Raw genomic sequence first — 14334 nt, forward strand, 5'->3', positions numbered from 1 at the left:
GGATTTGGAAGTAATAGAATCTTCTGTACGGCAGCAAAAGATTCAGGTCACGGATAATTCTACCAAAATACGTGCGAATACTCAGTTGATATCCGCATTACAAGAGGAAATCAGGATGCTACAGATTAAGGACAACACATACCACAACAACATGGTTAATGATCATTTGGAGTTCCCTTGTTCACAGGAGATGACCTCGCGTTCACCCGTAGCAGATCAACGTGGACCTCACATTATATCATCGTCAAGTAATCCATCCGATGAGGACATTATTTTGGAAGAAATTCATCCAAGGACTACAGATGGACGTAAAAGAGATGGTGGAACTACACATCATACAGTAGGTAGGAATTGTCACTCAACACGAACACGGAAAGATGAAAGAAAGGTAAAGTTAAGTGTAAAGATGAGTGAAATACGTGCTATGAGTAAGTTCAGTGGTAAATGTAACGAAAATGCTACCTCTTTCCTAGAAAAATTTCAGGATGAGTGCAATATAATGTGTATAGATAAATCGCAATATATGAAACTAAGCCCTCATTTATTACTCCCACCATGTTCTTTATGGTTTAAAGCAGTACGAGATCACGTCAATACATATGATGAATTTAAAGCTGCGCTGATTGCAAATTACGAAAATGACTTTTTGCTTGCAAACAGAGATGCCACGATTAGAAATCAACCTTTCAATCCTCGTTTGCACAAATCTGTTGTTGATTTTGTTGTAAATACATATAATGAATTAAAAGTCGTAAATCCGTTGCAATCGGAATCTAGAGTAATTGCATCAATTCGAAATTTGCTACCGTTTAAACTACAACAGATCCTGTTTTCTACCCAGTGTATGAGTTTTAATCACTTATTAATGATTGTACAATGTTATGAAACTCAATACCGCGCTCAGAATCATCAAACAGGAGTAGGCAAAATTAAAAACAATTCAGATCACTTTGTACCTGTTCGTAATCTAAATAGCCGTAATGCGAACGATACGGAACAGAACCTAAATCGAGTGAATTTAAGCAATCCGAACGAGCAAAATAGGCAAAGATATGTTGGGAATCCACCTAACCTAATTAATCGTGGCAATCCTTATGTTAGACCCTATAACCAAAATAGATTTAAAAATAGACGTAATACATGGCGAAATTCTAGAAATGCTATAAATCCTATGGATAGACATAATCGTAGTGCAAGAGATGGCACTTCATATCAAAATCAAAGTCATGACGCAATTCATGTACAAAATGGTGTGGGACATAATAACGATTGTGCAGTACAATGTACTTTATTAGAATCATATGCAAGTACGAATGTAAACTGACTGCAGTTGATGAAGTAAGAGTTAAACCCATATCAGCTACTGATTCTTATGAATATGTTTGTGTAAAAATAGATTTATTTTTCTTCCTTTTGTTCGTCCGAACATAGGTTACGTTTAATTTTTGATTTTTACTTAATTTAATTTTCTTTAATTCTCATTAAACAATGATAATTTTCAAATGATTTTAATTCTGTCTTGTTAATGTGAAGAATTATAATTCGATTTATAATTGATCAAAGGCAAAGGTTATTTATATTATATGGATTTGTGTCGAGAATTTGTTGTCAAAGATTATGTTAAGAATAAGGTTCATTCTATTAAGCTATTTATCCGACGACTGTCTTTATGCGCTACTTTATATATTACCCGAATAAGATTCTTCTATATTCTGATGCCTTATGGATATAGAAGGCCTTATAATGTATATTTTGAAACGTCATCTAACGTAGTTATTATATAATGCGCCCTGGAGAGATCTGATATTATTTCCATAACATAACCGTTTTAATAATGATTGAAACTGCTAATCATTGTGACTTATGTTTTTAAAAAGTAATTTGCCTCTTACGATTTTGACTTCGCACCCTTCATTAATTATATTATTAAGCGACGACGTTTTTTTGTAATAAAAGATAAATGATAATTAATAAAAGATTTATTATAAATGTATTTATATATATGAAGCTTAATGAAGATATATATATACGAGGGGCGATCAAAATATAAAGGACATAAGTAATGTAACATCATTATTGTAAACGGACCAGTGGTTCTTAAATATAAAAGCTAAGCTCGCTTGTAACTTTTATATTCAGTCCCATCGTCGGGCGACATTTTTATACAACGAGATACTTGGTATCGTTTAATAATTACCTGTACCTTGGGCAGAAAGTGCTCATACTCAAGCAATATACTTGATATAATGTTAATTTAAAATAACAGAAGAAGAATGTTTTTAATATATGTAAAGAAATATGCATTATTGTATAATTCGTTGCTATGTAGTTGTTTATAGTTACCTAATCAACATGTATGTTTGCAAGACAGTTTGAGTGAAAATACGTTAAAAGAGTATCAACTAATAAACCATTTAATACCGATCATAGACTTGTAATTTCGATAGAAAAGGTGAGAATAATAGTGTATATAATTATTGAAGATATTTTTATGTGTAAACAATTATTACCACTCAAGATTTACTTATATCATTAGCCGAACCAGGTTGACGACTACCTTTGGTGAGTCGTTGTACCAATAGTGATATTTTTTTCGGTTCACCACACCATATAAGATAAATATCACTTCATCAAAGAATACCAGAGGGAGGGGCACGGTGGTTCAGTGGTAGAACGCTTAGCTCTGGTGTGTAGGACTACTGGTTCGATTCCCAGCCAAGTAAGGTTGTGGTGGACAATATTGTATACGTGAGTTTTCCCGGGGTACTCTCGTTTCCTTTTGATTTCACCCGTTCTTTCATCATCATTTACTTGCTTTAATCATCGTCATCCTAAAGGGCATAATGACGTTAAACTGATAGTCTGAAAGTTACCAGAGAATACCATGTCATTTACGACAATATTGCTGTCATCGATATTTCATATCATTACTTCGCAGAACTCAATGGGGTGATCAAAGTCGTCTTCCATTATTTTATGCACTAAACGCATTCTCCTAAGGTTTTAACTTATACCGCCTTATGCAGAGTCGTTTTGACGTATGATTAGCGTCATACTAAAGGTTTGACTACTGCAATTAACATATGTTAATCGAACTCTTTAGTATGGTACTAATCATAGTTCAGAATGACTTTACATAAAGAGAATAGCGTACAAAAATTCATTGCGCTGAACTCTAGTAAACACCTAGCTTGTTAGCAATTCTGGTTATCAATGAATGCGGAATTTCCACAAAAGATTGTAAATTCAAAGAAACTGCCAAATTGCTACATTGTTTCGGCCTTCCTCATCGCATGCGGTACCTTTCTGCAAAACATTCAATGGTCTCTCAGGCAGATGACTTCGAAATTGGGTTACGTTCGGAAAATGTAGCATTAAATAACTTGTACCTTTGTATATGATCTCTTCCTATCCTATAACTGGTGTCACGTGAGAAGGGCCCGAACAAAAGGGCGAGAACAGAAAGCCCTTAGTCAAAAGGACCCCAGCCATAAGGACCTGAGTGAAAAGGGCCCTGGTCAGAAGGGCCCCCTGACAAAAAGGCCCCACGTCAAGAAATCTGAGATATAGCTTGCAAAACTTCAGAAGTATAAAAATACTTATTAGATGAAAAATATTAGGTGGACATGCCTGTTTATTTGTGTTGAAAGAACATACACGTGGAAAAAATATAGGGTTAGTAAAAATGTTACGACAGACAAGTAATTACGATACGCGTGGACGGAGGTAAAGTAAATATTGCAGATGGTGGATTCTGCGATATTTGATATCAAACAATATCTTTTAAATGGAAAGAGGTGGGTTTGACACATCAATTTAGGCTAGAATGTTCCCACAGATGAGAAGAAGAACTCATTTTTTAAAAAAAATCTATCTTCATTCATTTGCGAGATAGGGTGCTACGTTTGACATTTGTATCTAGTAGACCAAAGTATCTGGACAGGCAAAGAGACACGTAGACGTAGAAAAGTAAAAGGTTGCAGGTGTGTTGATGCAAAAACTGCACTGAGTGAGGGCGTGGACATAATGACAGCCATCCTAGATTCCGCCATATTGGATATCACATAATATTTTTAAATGGAAAGGAGTATGTTTAGCACATCAATTTAGGATTGAATTATCCTACAAACGAGAATATGATTCATTCTTTACCAATCCTCATTCTTTTACGAGGAAAGTGTGCTATGTTTGACATTAGTGTGTAGTAGACAAAAGTATCAGGACAATAAAATAATAATGTGGCGGAGGAAAAGCAAATGCTGCAAGTGTGTGTTGTTGCAAAAACTACATTGAATGGGGACGTGGACACTGTTGATCACATAAATATTCAGATATTATTAAACAAACTACTATAAAATGTCCTCTAAAATTACTTTATCCCTCCAAGTTAATACAGTTAGTATTTAATAGCAAACACACAACGATTTATAACTTTCTTTGAGCATTTCGGCATCGTTGTTACAGTTTTCCTGGTGTAGTGTGGGGAAATATTGTTCCAATCTGTACGTAATGCTTTTCTCAAACCTTCTTTCACCGTAACTCGTATATATTGACCTTACGTTGCAATTCGTTCCAAAGATTCTCAATGGGATTAAAGCCGGTACTGTGTGGTGGGGTTTAGCGCACTTTTGGGCAGTTTTAAAGCAATCTCTTCTTTACAGCATATAGGCCTACTTTGTTTGGGATCAATATCTTGATAAAATTAGAAGTCATTCTAAGAATGTTAAGATATATTTCTTCTGTATTTTAAAGTAAGCTGGAAGTTCTTGACATTTATTTCTGTATTTACGTGTCGAAAAACTATTATTCTACCATCATATTCATGCAGGTTTAACTTAAATTCGTCGATAAAAAACATTCCCACCAGTTTTGGGGTTTATTTTCAAAAGCTCTAGAAAATTTAAGTATCTTATATTTCTTAATTTGGGTAATGCATGGTTTCTTTCTAGCAATTCTACCATTATATCCTTCCCGTATTAACTCTACATGGTACAATACCCTGGCCAGAAGAAACATCGTTATCACCCACTACTATTTGAACGACGTTGTTGAGCTCTACCAAATATTCGAAACTGCACATTAAAAGCATTCTATTGCTTTATAGTCGTAAAGTAACAATTAATCTCAAATATACTTACTATTAAAATATGTTATACATATGTGGTAACTTCTCAATATTTTACAAACGCAAGCAAACGAACAGAAACATTAAGAACACAATGAAGTACTATTTATTAGTTACCTGTCTAAATACTTTCTTCTACTAGAAACAAATGTCAAACTTAGCACACACTATCGCGTAAATGAATAGAGATCGGTCAAAAGTCAACTCAGTAAGGGATGCGCACGAGACGAGTCGAGGCAGAATTTTCCTGAGAATATCCGAGTCGAGACACAGCTCTTCCAATAGAAAACTGTTCATTTTTCGAGTCGAGACATCACATTTACAGTACATTTTTGAGACGAGACAGCCTCAAATCTTGTCTCGTGCGCATCCCTAATTTAGATTATCGTTTGTAGCAAGATTCTAGCCTAAATTTATGTGACGCAAGTATCCCTGTCTATTTGAAAATATTTTATGGTATATCATATGCGGAATTCAAGTTGGGTGCCATGATCATTTAACGCAGTTTTAACACCAATACCAACCTGTAATTTACTTTTACTTTGTCCATTTGTCTCTTTCTTATTGCCTTGTCATGATACTTTTTTCTATTAGATACATATGTCAAACACCCTGTCTCAAAAACAAATGGTAATGTGTCAAAAATGAGTTCACATTCACATTTGTGGAAATATAAGCCTAAACTGAAGTGTAAGATCATAGCCTTTTCCATTAAAAAATGTACGATCCACAATATAGTGTAATTCAAAATGGCTTCCACAGTGACCACACTCCAAGCCAATGCAGTTTTTGCAATAACACCAATTGCAACATTTAATTTTCCTCCGTCCACGTGTGTCGTTATTATTGTTCTGTCTCAACACTTTTGACTAACCCTGTATGGAGATCCACATGTATGTTCTTACACCAAAATTAGAGAAACTTTTTCAAGATAATATTATTCATATAATACGTATTTTTCTACTTTGATTCAGGGACAGAAATTGAATTTTAAAACTAAGGGAACAGTCATTAATAGATAGTCTGATTGGGCTAGGTCTCGAGAATACAAACTCAGAGATATGATATATGATTTTCACTTTAGCATCCCTTTCAGCAGCGAGGCTGTATGAGATGTGGACCTACTGATTAGCGTGTAATTCGAACCACATGAGATCCCGCCGGGAATCGAACCCGGGTCTTTCACGTCTGCAAACTCAGAGAGACGCGGTTGAAAGCAAACTTTCATCGAGAACCGATTTAAGCGATAGGGATTATTGCAGAACAAACAGGAACCAAACAAAATTAAGATCACCATTCAAGTTTCCTTTTTGTCTCTAATAACCACTGATATTCTTCCTTCTATTGGACAATCACTTCTACTTACTAAGGTGGCACTATCCCCTCGTGCATCTTTGTTTTCCACTTCTGTTTCGATTTCAGGCTTCCTGGCCGTGGGACTATTTCTACCCGGGCCCTTTCCACCCAAGTCCTTTTTCGCGGGGCCCTTTTGACGTGAGGCTCTTTTGACTCGGGCCCTTTTCTGGCGGGGCCGTTTTGACGCGGGGCCCTTTTGACCGGGGCCCTTTTGACCAGGGCTCTTTTGATGCGGGGCCCTTTTGACGCGGGGCCCTTTTGACTCGGGCCTTTCTGTCCTCGCCCTTTTGTCCGGGCCCTTCTGACATGGAATTGCCCGATTGAACCATATAAATACGGTTGGCCTGATAACCCCGTTTTTATGAAAACAAGCTTAGTCTGTCATGATTGTAAATGATGTGTTGTTACACCTTATTATCGTAACACAAATTGTTCTAATTATCAAGTACGAACTCATAACGAGTATATCGGGTCAAACGGGTTTATCAGGTCTAAGGATCGAGTAAACCAAACTCAATGGTATCGGGCGGATACTGTTTACCTGAAAAGTTCAAGCACTAATTATAGGTTAAAGTACCTCTTTTTTTTGCATTCACTTTTTTTTGAGTTAGTCGACCAACGAACTTGTGGATATATAAATATAAATGCTCAAATCTAAATTATTGCATTATATTATTGCAATGAGTGAACGTGATTTACTATTAGGAGTTAGCGTGATGCACTAATGTTAGTTAGTCTTTTATAAATAGCATTATTATTATTATTATTATTGTTGCTGTTGTTGATGATGATGCCCTTCATGCAACTTAGAATCAATCTCACATAAAGCACTATATCAGACCTGGTTGAATATTATTTTGAAAATTCTCACATAAATAGATAAAATAAACATTTAGAACTTGACACTTCAAGAGTTTAAAACATGTCCTCGTTTTCGTTATCCTCACTTTCTGAGGGCGATTGATCTTCCAGATGACAACATGATCCTTGTCTTCATCAAATACATTTTGAAAGACACGATAACTTTGTTCAATGTCCTGAAAAATTATTATTATTATTACTATTATTATTATTATTATTATTCGACAGGCCATCTGTCTATAATGACAATTTAAGACTTTTTTCTTTAAAAAAGAAATTATTAAAAAGCATCCTATTAAGTACCTAGATCCTTATATTTATTAATGTATGCAGGATAATTTCTGAGTAATAAAGCTATCATTATTAATTTCCTGTGTATAGTATCCTAATTTATAGTTTGTCCAGTTTTTATTGTCCAGTAACGTGACGAATCACATTAGAAAGAAACTGATCAATTATTGGCCTGTCTAAGTATACCATAAAGGTAGAAACAATGTACTTACGAGCAGAGCAGACAAACAGGCAGTATCTTTATTAAGCCTATTACTAATATTATTATTATTAGCAATAACAATAGGTCTAATGATAAGCAAGACAACACGTACGTGTACGACACATGTGCACTATCCATGCCTAAGCCGTACATGTGCACATGTGCATTTGTGTGGATGATGAATGCATACATAACCCGTGCATAAGCCTTACACTTGAATTTACGTGGATGAAGCACACATACATAACCTGTGCATGTGCACATGTGCATTTGCATGGATGAAGCACACATTTATATAAGCCGTGCTGTAGCCGTTATATACACATGCGCATTTGCGTAAATGCAGCGCACGTACGTAACCCGTACTTAAACCCTTATGTGCCCATGTGCATTTGCATGGATGAAGCACACTTTTATATAACCCGTGCTTAAGCCGTTATGTACACATGTGCATTTGCGTGGATGCAGCGCATGTATGTAACCCGTGCTTGAGCCGTTATGTGCACATGTGCATTTGCATGGATGAAGCACACATTTATATGACCCGTGCCTAAGCCGTTATGTACACATGTGCATCTGCATGGATGCAGCGCACGTACGTAACCCGTGCTTAAGGCGTTATGTGCACATGTGGATTTGCATGGATGAAGCACACATTTATATAACCCGTGCTGTAGCCGTTATGTACACATGTGCATTTGCGTGGATGCAGCGCACGTACATAACCCAAGCTTGAGCCGTGCATGTGCACATGTGCATTTGCGTGGATGAAGCACATTACCTGTGCTTAAGGCGTTGTGTGCACATGGAGATTTTCACGGCTACTGCACGTGTGTATAGGACGTCCATAATGCCGTGCAAGTGTATACTTTTACTTTCATTCTTTTACTCTCATTTTCATCAACAATATAAAGTTACCTCCGTTTTTGGTAGATGTCGTTTTTCCTCTAGGCGGTATTATAGAGACTTTTCGACGAATAACATCTGAATGATTGTAAAAACTTCATAATGTCTGCTGAGCTAGGACACAAGATCAACAGGTGGCAGCACTGTACTGATGTGACTACTGTCAGACAGTTCATAGGTTTACAAAATTATTTTCGTGACCGATTACAGCAGAATATGTTGCGTTATTTGTTACTTGGGAAACATGTCAAAAATACTACCTAAAGCTGTGCTCGTTGCAAATGATAAACTTCAAAAGTAAAATTCTCACTGACAATTATTATTTACTCGTGATATAATTTGAAGGTAATGTCTTCGGCATTATACATACTTTCCAGAGGTTTGCCTCTGAAGCGCCACCTACTTAGAACGGTGACGGTTTTTGAAAACCTTCCTACTCCTGATCCCGGGCTTTTCTCCGCGTTTCTTCAGGACACTGTTCATCAGACTTATCTCAGCCAAGGGTGTACAGTGTCACTGCATTAATAGGGGAACTGCCTTACCTGGACTACTATCCAAACGGGTAGTCCAATCTTGCTATCATCTCATCTCATCACATCACATCACATTACATCATATACACAGCATTTGGGCATCTGCCCACCAGATAGACTTCACTATGGCGGATTATGGCACGAAACCTGGTAAACGAACTAGCGGACGACATACGAATCTACCTATTGTTGTCGATGGACCATCTGTTTGTCCCACGAAGGTGGGGCCACGGAAGGGATCATCAAAGACACAAACGAATGTTTCTGGCTCTCGCCAACGGAAAGATTCTCAAACTTCTTGTGCATCTGTTGAATCTTCTACATCAGTCCGATCCAGGTCGCCTCAATCAAAGGCTAGCTATGCTGCCCGAGTTCAAAACTCACCGCCGAAGAAAAAGCATCATACTGAATACCCGAACAATGACGCTATGGATATAGGACCACCAGCAGATTCTACTCCTCCATCTGTTCAGTCATCTTTTGCCATCCTTCTCCGCAATTACGACACGAAGTTCTCAAATGAGAAATTTGTTGCACTCCAACTAAGGAAGTATCTTCCACGTGCTGCCATCAGGGAAATAGTGCACACAAGAAATGGTTATATCTTTAAAACGTCTGACCCTGATCTATACACGACGATTCGAAACAAAGTGCCTATCGATACTTTCGGAGCACAAGCCGAAATCACCAATCTCACTAATTCGACCCGCAAGCAACCCCCTCCACCACGGAGACCCTCGCTTCTTTTTGTAGTCATCCGAGGTGTCGACCCGTCTTACACAGACGAGGAAGTTCATGATGAACTAAAACTCGAAGGCTACACCATTTCTAAAGTACTCAGAATTCGCAACGATCGTGGGCCCACTTTCATGATTCGCATCCTCACACCCCATCAAGAGACAATCGACGATTTGCTTGCACATGGAGCTTTCATATATAACCGTAAACATAGAGTCGAACCATCGCGTTCAATGGCACCCTTACCAGTTCGATGCGAACGCTGCCAGGAATATAATACGCATAATACAGCTGACTGTAAGAATGACTTCAAATGCGGTTACTGTGCAGGACCACACTCAACTCGTTTATGCACTAATTTGCACCAACCAGCGAAATGTTCTACATGTCCGGACAGCCACCCTACTTATAGCTATAAATGTAAAGCAAAACCGGACCCAACGCCGCAACATCCGGAACTGGTTGTACCCTTGCGTACCACATCGCTTGTTACCACCCCTCCGCCCACAGTAGATACCCCAGTCACAATAAATCAACTCCTTACTTTTCTTACTCTTTCACTGCAAAATATCCATCCTTTCATCCGGCCACATATCTTACAGCAAATCACCCTTGCAGCCAAAGCAACATTTCATATTCACTTCACAGCAACATACTCTGGAAACTCAGTGCATTTTCATGCTTCTCCAACAACTCAAACCGGTTGAATTTAATTTCATCATGGCTCTAAACTTTCTTTATTTGAACATCCGATCCTTTACTAAAAACAAACCTTTGTTTCAAACCCTGCTACTCGAGGAACATATAACAGTTTTCCTTTTAAACGAAACATTCTTAACCAAAGCAACTCCATGTCGCCTACCAGGATATACCATTTTACGTGCAGACAATCTACAGCCCGCGCAGCGCGCTAATGGGGGCGTAGCGGTTGGTTTCTCCCCTTACTTGCCTTACCGTCAGTTCTATTATAATCATACACCATTACCCGAATATATAATTTCCACTGTATATTTCAAATCTATTATCATTACCATAGCAACCATCTACATCCGGCCTGGCCATCCTTTCCCAATACAATTTGTACAACATATTTCGAACACCTATAGCCACTATATCATCATGGCAGATTTTAATATGCACAGTCGCTCAGATCACGATCGTACCAATTTCGCAGCTTTCATCACCACACACACCACTGGAACCACTCATCAGTTACCAAAACCCACTCGGCCAATCTCTAACACAACACCAGACATCGTTATTACGTCTAGCAATCTAATAACTCATAGCACTATTTCCGTACTTGATACCCTGGGAAGTGACCATGCTCCTGTTAAACTCTCAATAAATCTTCACTCTTCTGCTTCACCTCGTCCTCCATTGCCTTCACGCATCTGTTTTCGCTTTGATAAAGCTAACTGGAACTCCTATCGCTCTTATCTTACTAAACGCACTCAACATCTTTCATCTCCCACTTCCGAAGACGACCTCTACAGCACTGTCGATACACTCACTTCTACTATACAGGAAGCTAGCACTCTTTACATTCCTACCACCAAAAATATCCCATATCAACCTCGACTGCCACCACATTACCTGACTATGATCACACGTTCTCGCCAACTTTATCGAGATTACATTCGCACACGAAATCCTGATGCCTTACACCATCATCAACAATTGCAGAGAACTGTGCACAACTACATCAGGGCCTATAAACTTCGGTGTTGGGTGAAAACCTGTAATAATCTTTCTACCACCAGTCATCCTACCAAATTTTGGAAAAAGTTCAACGGTTTATGCGGCAAGTTCACAAAAACTCCTTACCCCATTCTGATCGGCAACTCCGCAGCTCACACAGATACGGAGAAAGCAAATGCCTTTGCAGATCATCTGCAGAACATTTTCACACCACCACCCCCTGGAATGACACCCCATGTTGCAGACAAAGCTAACACTTCTCCATTCTTGCAACCCAATACCATGCATGAACTCAGTGTCGATCAACATGTTACTGCACCCATCACTGTCCAGGAGGTCACAGATACCATCAAATGTAAACGGAACACAGCGCCAGGCTTCGATAATATCACCTATCGTCAGATCAGGGAGTGTCCCCCTACACTACTCATCCTCATCGCCAATCTCTTCACCTTTATACTCCGTACAGGCTACTTTCCTATGCCTTGGAAAACATCTAAAACACTCATGTTTCCAAAACCGCATAAGCCTCCTCATGAGATCTCTTCCTATAGGCCAATCCAACTCACAAGCACATTCAGTAAAATCCTTGAACGCATTCTCGTGAAACGCCTTCATATCTACCTCAACACAAGAAATATCATTCCTCTCACTCAAGCAGGTTTCCGTCCTTCTTTCTCTATAAACGATCAACTGTTACGACTCACAAGCCTTATCACCACACACTATAACAGAGTGAAACCATCATGTCTCGTACTATTCGATCTCGAGAAAGCGTTCGACAAAGTGTGGCATCTCGGACTTATTCATAAACTAATCAGGCTCCAGCTTCCTACATCATACATCCGGCTTATCTTTAACTTTCTCTCAGGTCGTCTTACTTATGTTGCCATCAACGAACATCTCTCTCATCCTATATTCTTACTATCCGGAGTTCCACAGGGTTCTGCCCTCTCCCCGCTGTTGTACATTCTGTTTGTTGCTGACATGCCACGTCTCCCCGAACAAGTCTATTCTTTCCAGTACGCAGATGATACTGCCTTTCTCGCCCTAGGAACATCCATCCAGCATATAAATAATATCCTACAAACAGCCATCACAGATTTCAGCTTTTGGTGCCGGAAGTGGAAACTCACCATCAACGCTACAAAAACACAGGCTATCATCTTTCTACCGCCAAAGAAAACAACTAAGGTTCGCCGCAATCGCCGTTGCTTATCTCTTCACGTGGACCAGGTTCCACTACGGGCTACTAAGGCAGTCACCTACCTAGGCATCACTTTCGACACACACCTTACCTGGACGCAACATCTTAAAACAGTTGTGACCAAAGCGCATAATCGTCTGAACTTACTTAAACGTCTCGTAGGAACGACATGGGGTCTCAAATCACACACAGTCTTAAACACCTATAAAGTATTTCTCCGTCCTAGTCTCACCTATGGTTTCACAGCTTGGATTGCAGCATCAGACAGATTCTACAACAAACTTCTTATTCTCGAACGTCATGCTCTCCGCATTGCATTTCGCATAAAATTACCTAGCCCCACACAAGACTTGTATCAACGCACTACTTTTCCTACCTTGCAATACCATCTTGAGTCCCTTCGACTCTCCTACATACGACGCCGATTCCAAACCCAACATCCACTACTTTTCGATACAATGCACTACATAGCCCTACATCCCACACCCACACGGTATCTTCACACGTCATTATCTCTTCTATTTACATTATACCATTACACGCTTCCTCCTGATGATCCCTCACTCTTGCTTCTGAACGATTACGTCACTCATGTTCATTTACCTCTCATTTTTCCATCATTTCATGCACAGTAATTTTCTCATACTAACTTGGGTTCATCATGTCTCTCATCATAGCCTAGAGTCCCCCTAGGCAAGAAGATAACTGCATTCGTCCACTAATATGTTCCTATGTGTTGTCCTGTGCTTGCACCTCATCTCATACTTCATCCTCGTTAATTATATTACTATACTACTGCGTTATTATCACCTAGTTTCTATTCTCCTGATTATGTTTATTGTATATGTTACCTAAATAGTGTTCCTCATGTATTGTACTGTTGATCTTTGTTCATATTCATCTTTCATAACTGCTATGTATGTATGTTTATGTTGTCTATATATATTTGTCTCTTTCTTCACCTAATGTTAAGGAACGCAAAGTTCCTTAAGTCCATTCCTACTATGGAAGAAATTCAATAAAGCACTTAGACCACCCAGAGATTCACAATCCTCAATTCCTTCACATCACTTCCCTAAAAGAGGGCGTAACCCTCTCAAAGGTAGCTAGCCTCATCAGCTAGCAATGTAAAAAAAATAATAATAAAAAAAATTCGGCATTATAGATGGTGTTACTGCGTAAGGCCCAACCATATAAACTCTTTTTATTTCGTTGTATCTCGAGTATGCTTTTACATCACCTCTGCACTTCGAGGAAATCACCTGTGGGCTCCGTGTAAATCTCCTCTGTCGTACATGTAAATCATCTGGGTACTGCGTGTAAATAACCTCTGTCCTACATGTAAATCATCTGGGTACTGCGTGTAAATAACCTCTGTCCTACATGTAAATCATCTGGGTACTGCGTGTAAATC

Source organism: Thermobia domestica, chromosome 6 (genome assembly GCF_964235325.1).
Source record: "Thermobia domestica chromosome 6, izTheDome1.hap1.1, whole genome shotgun sequence".
Taxonomy (NCBI): domain Eukaryota; kingdom Metazoa; phylum Arthropoda; class Insecta; order Zygentoma; family Lepismatidae; genus Thermobia; species Thermobia domestica.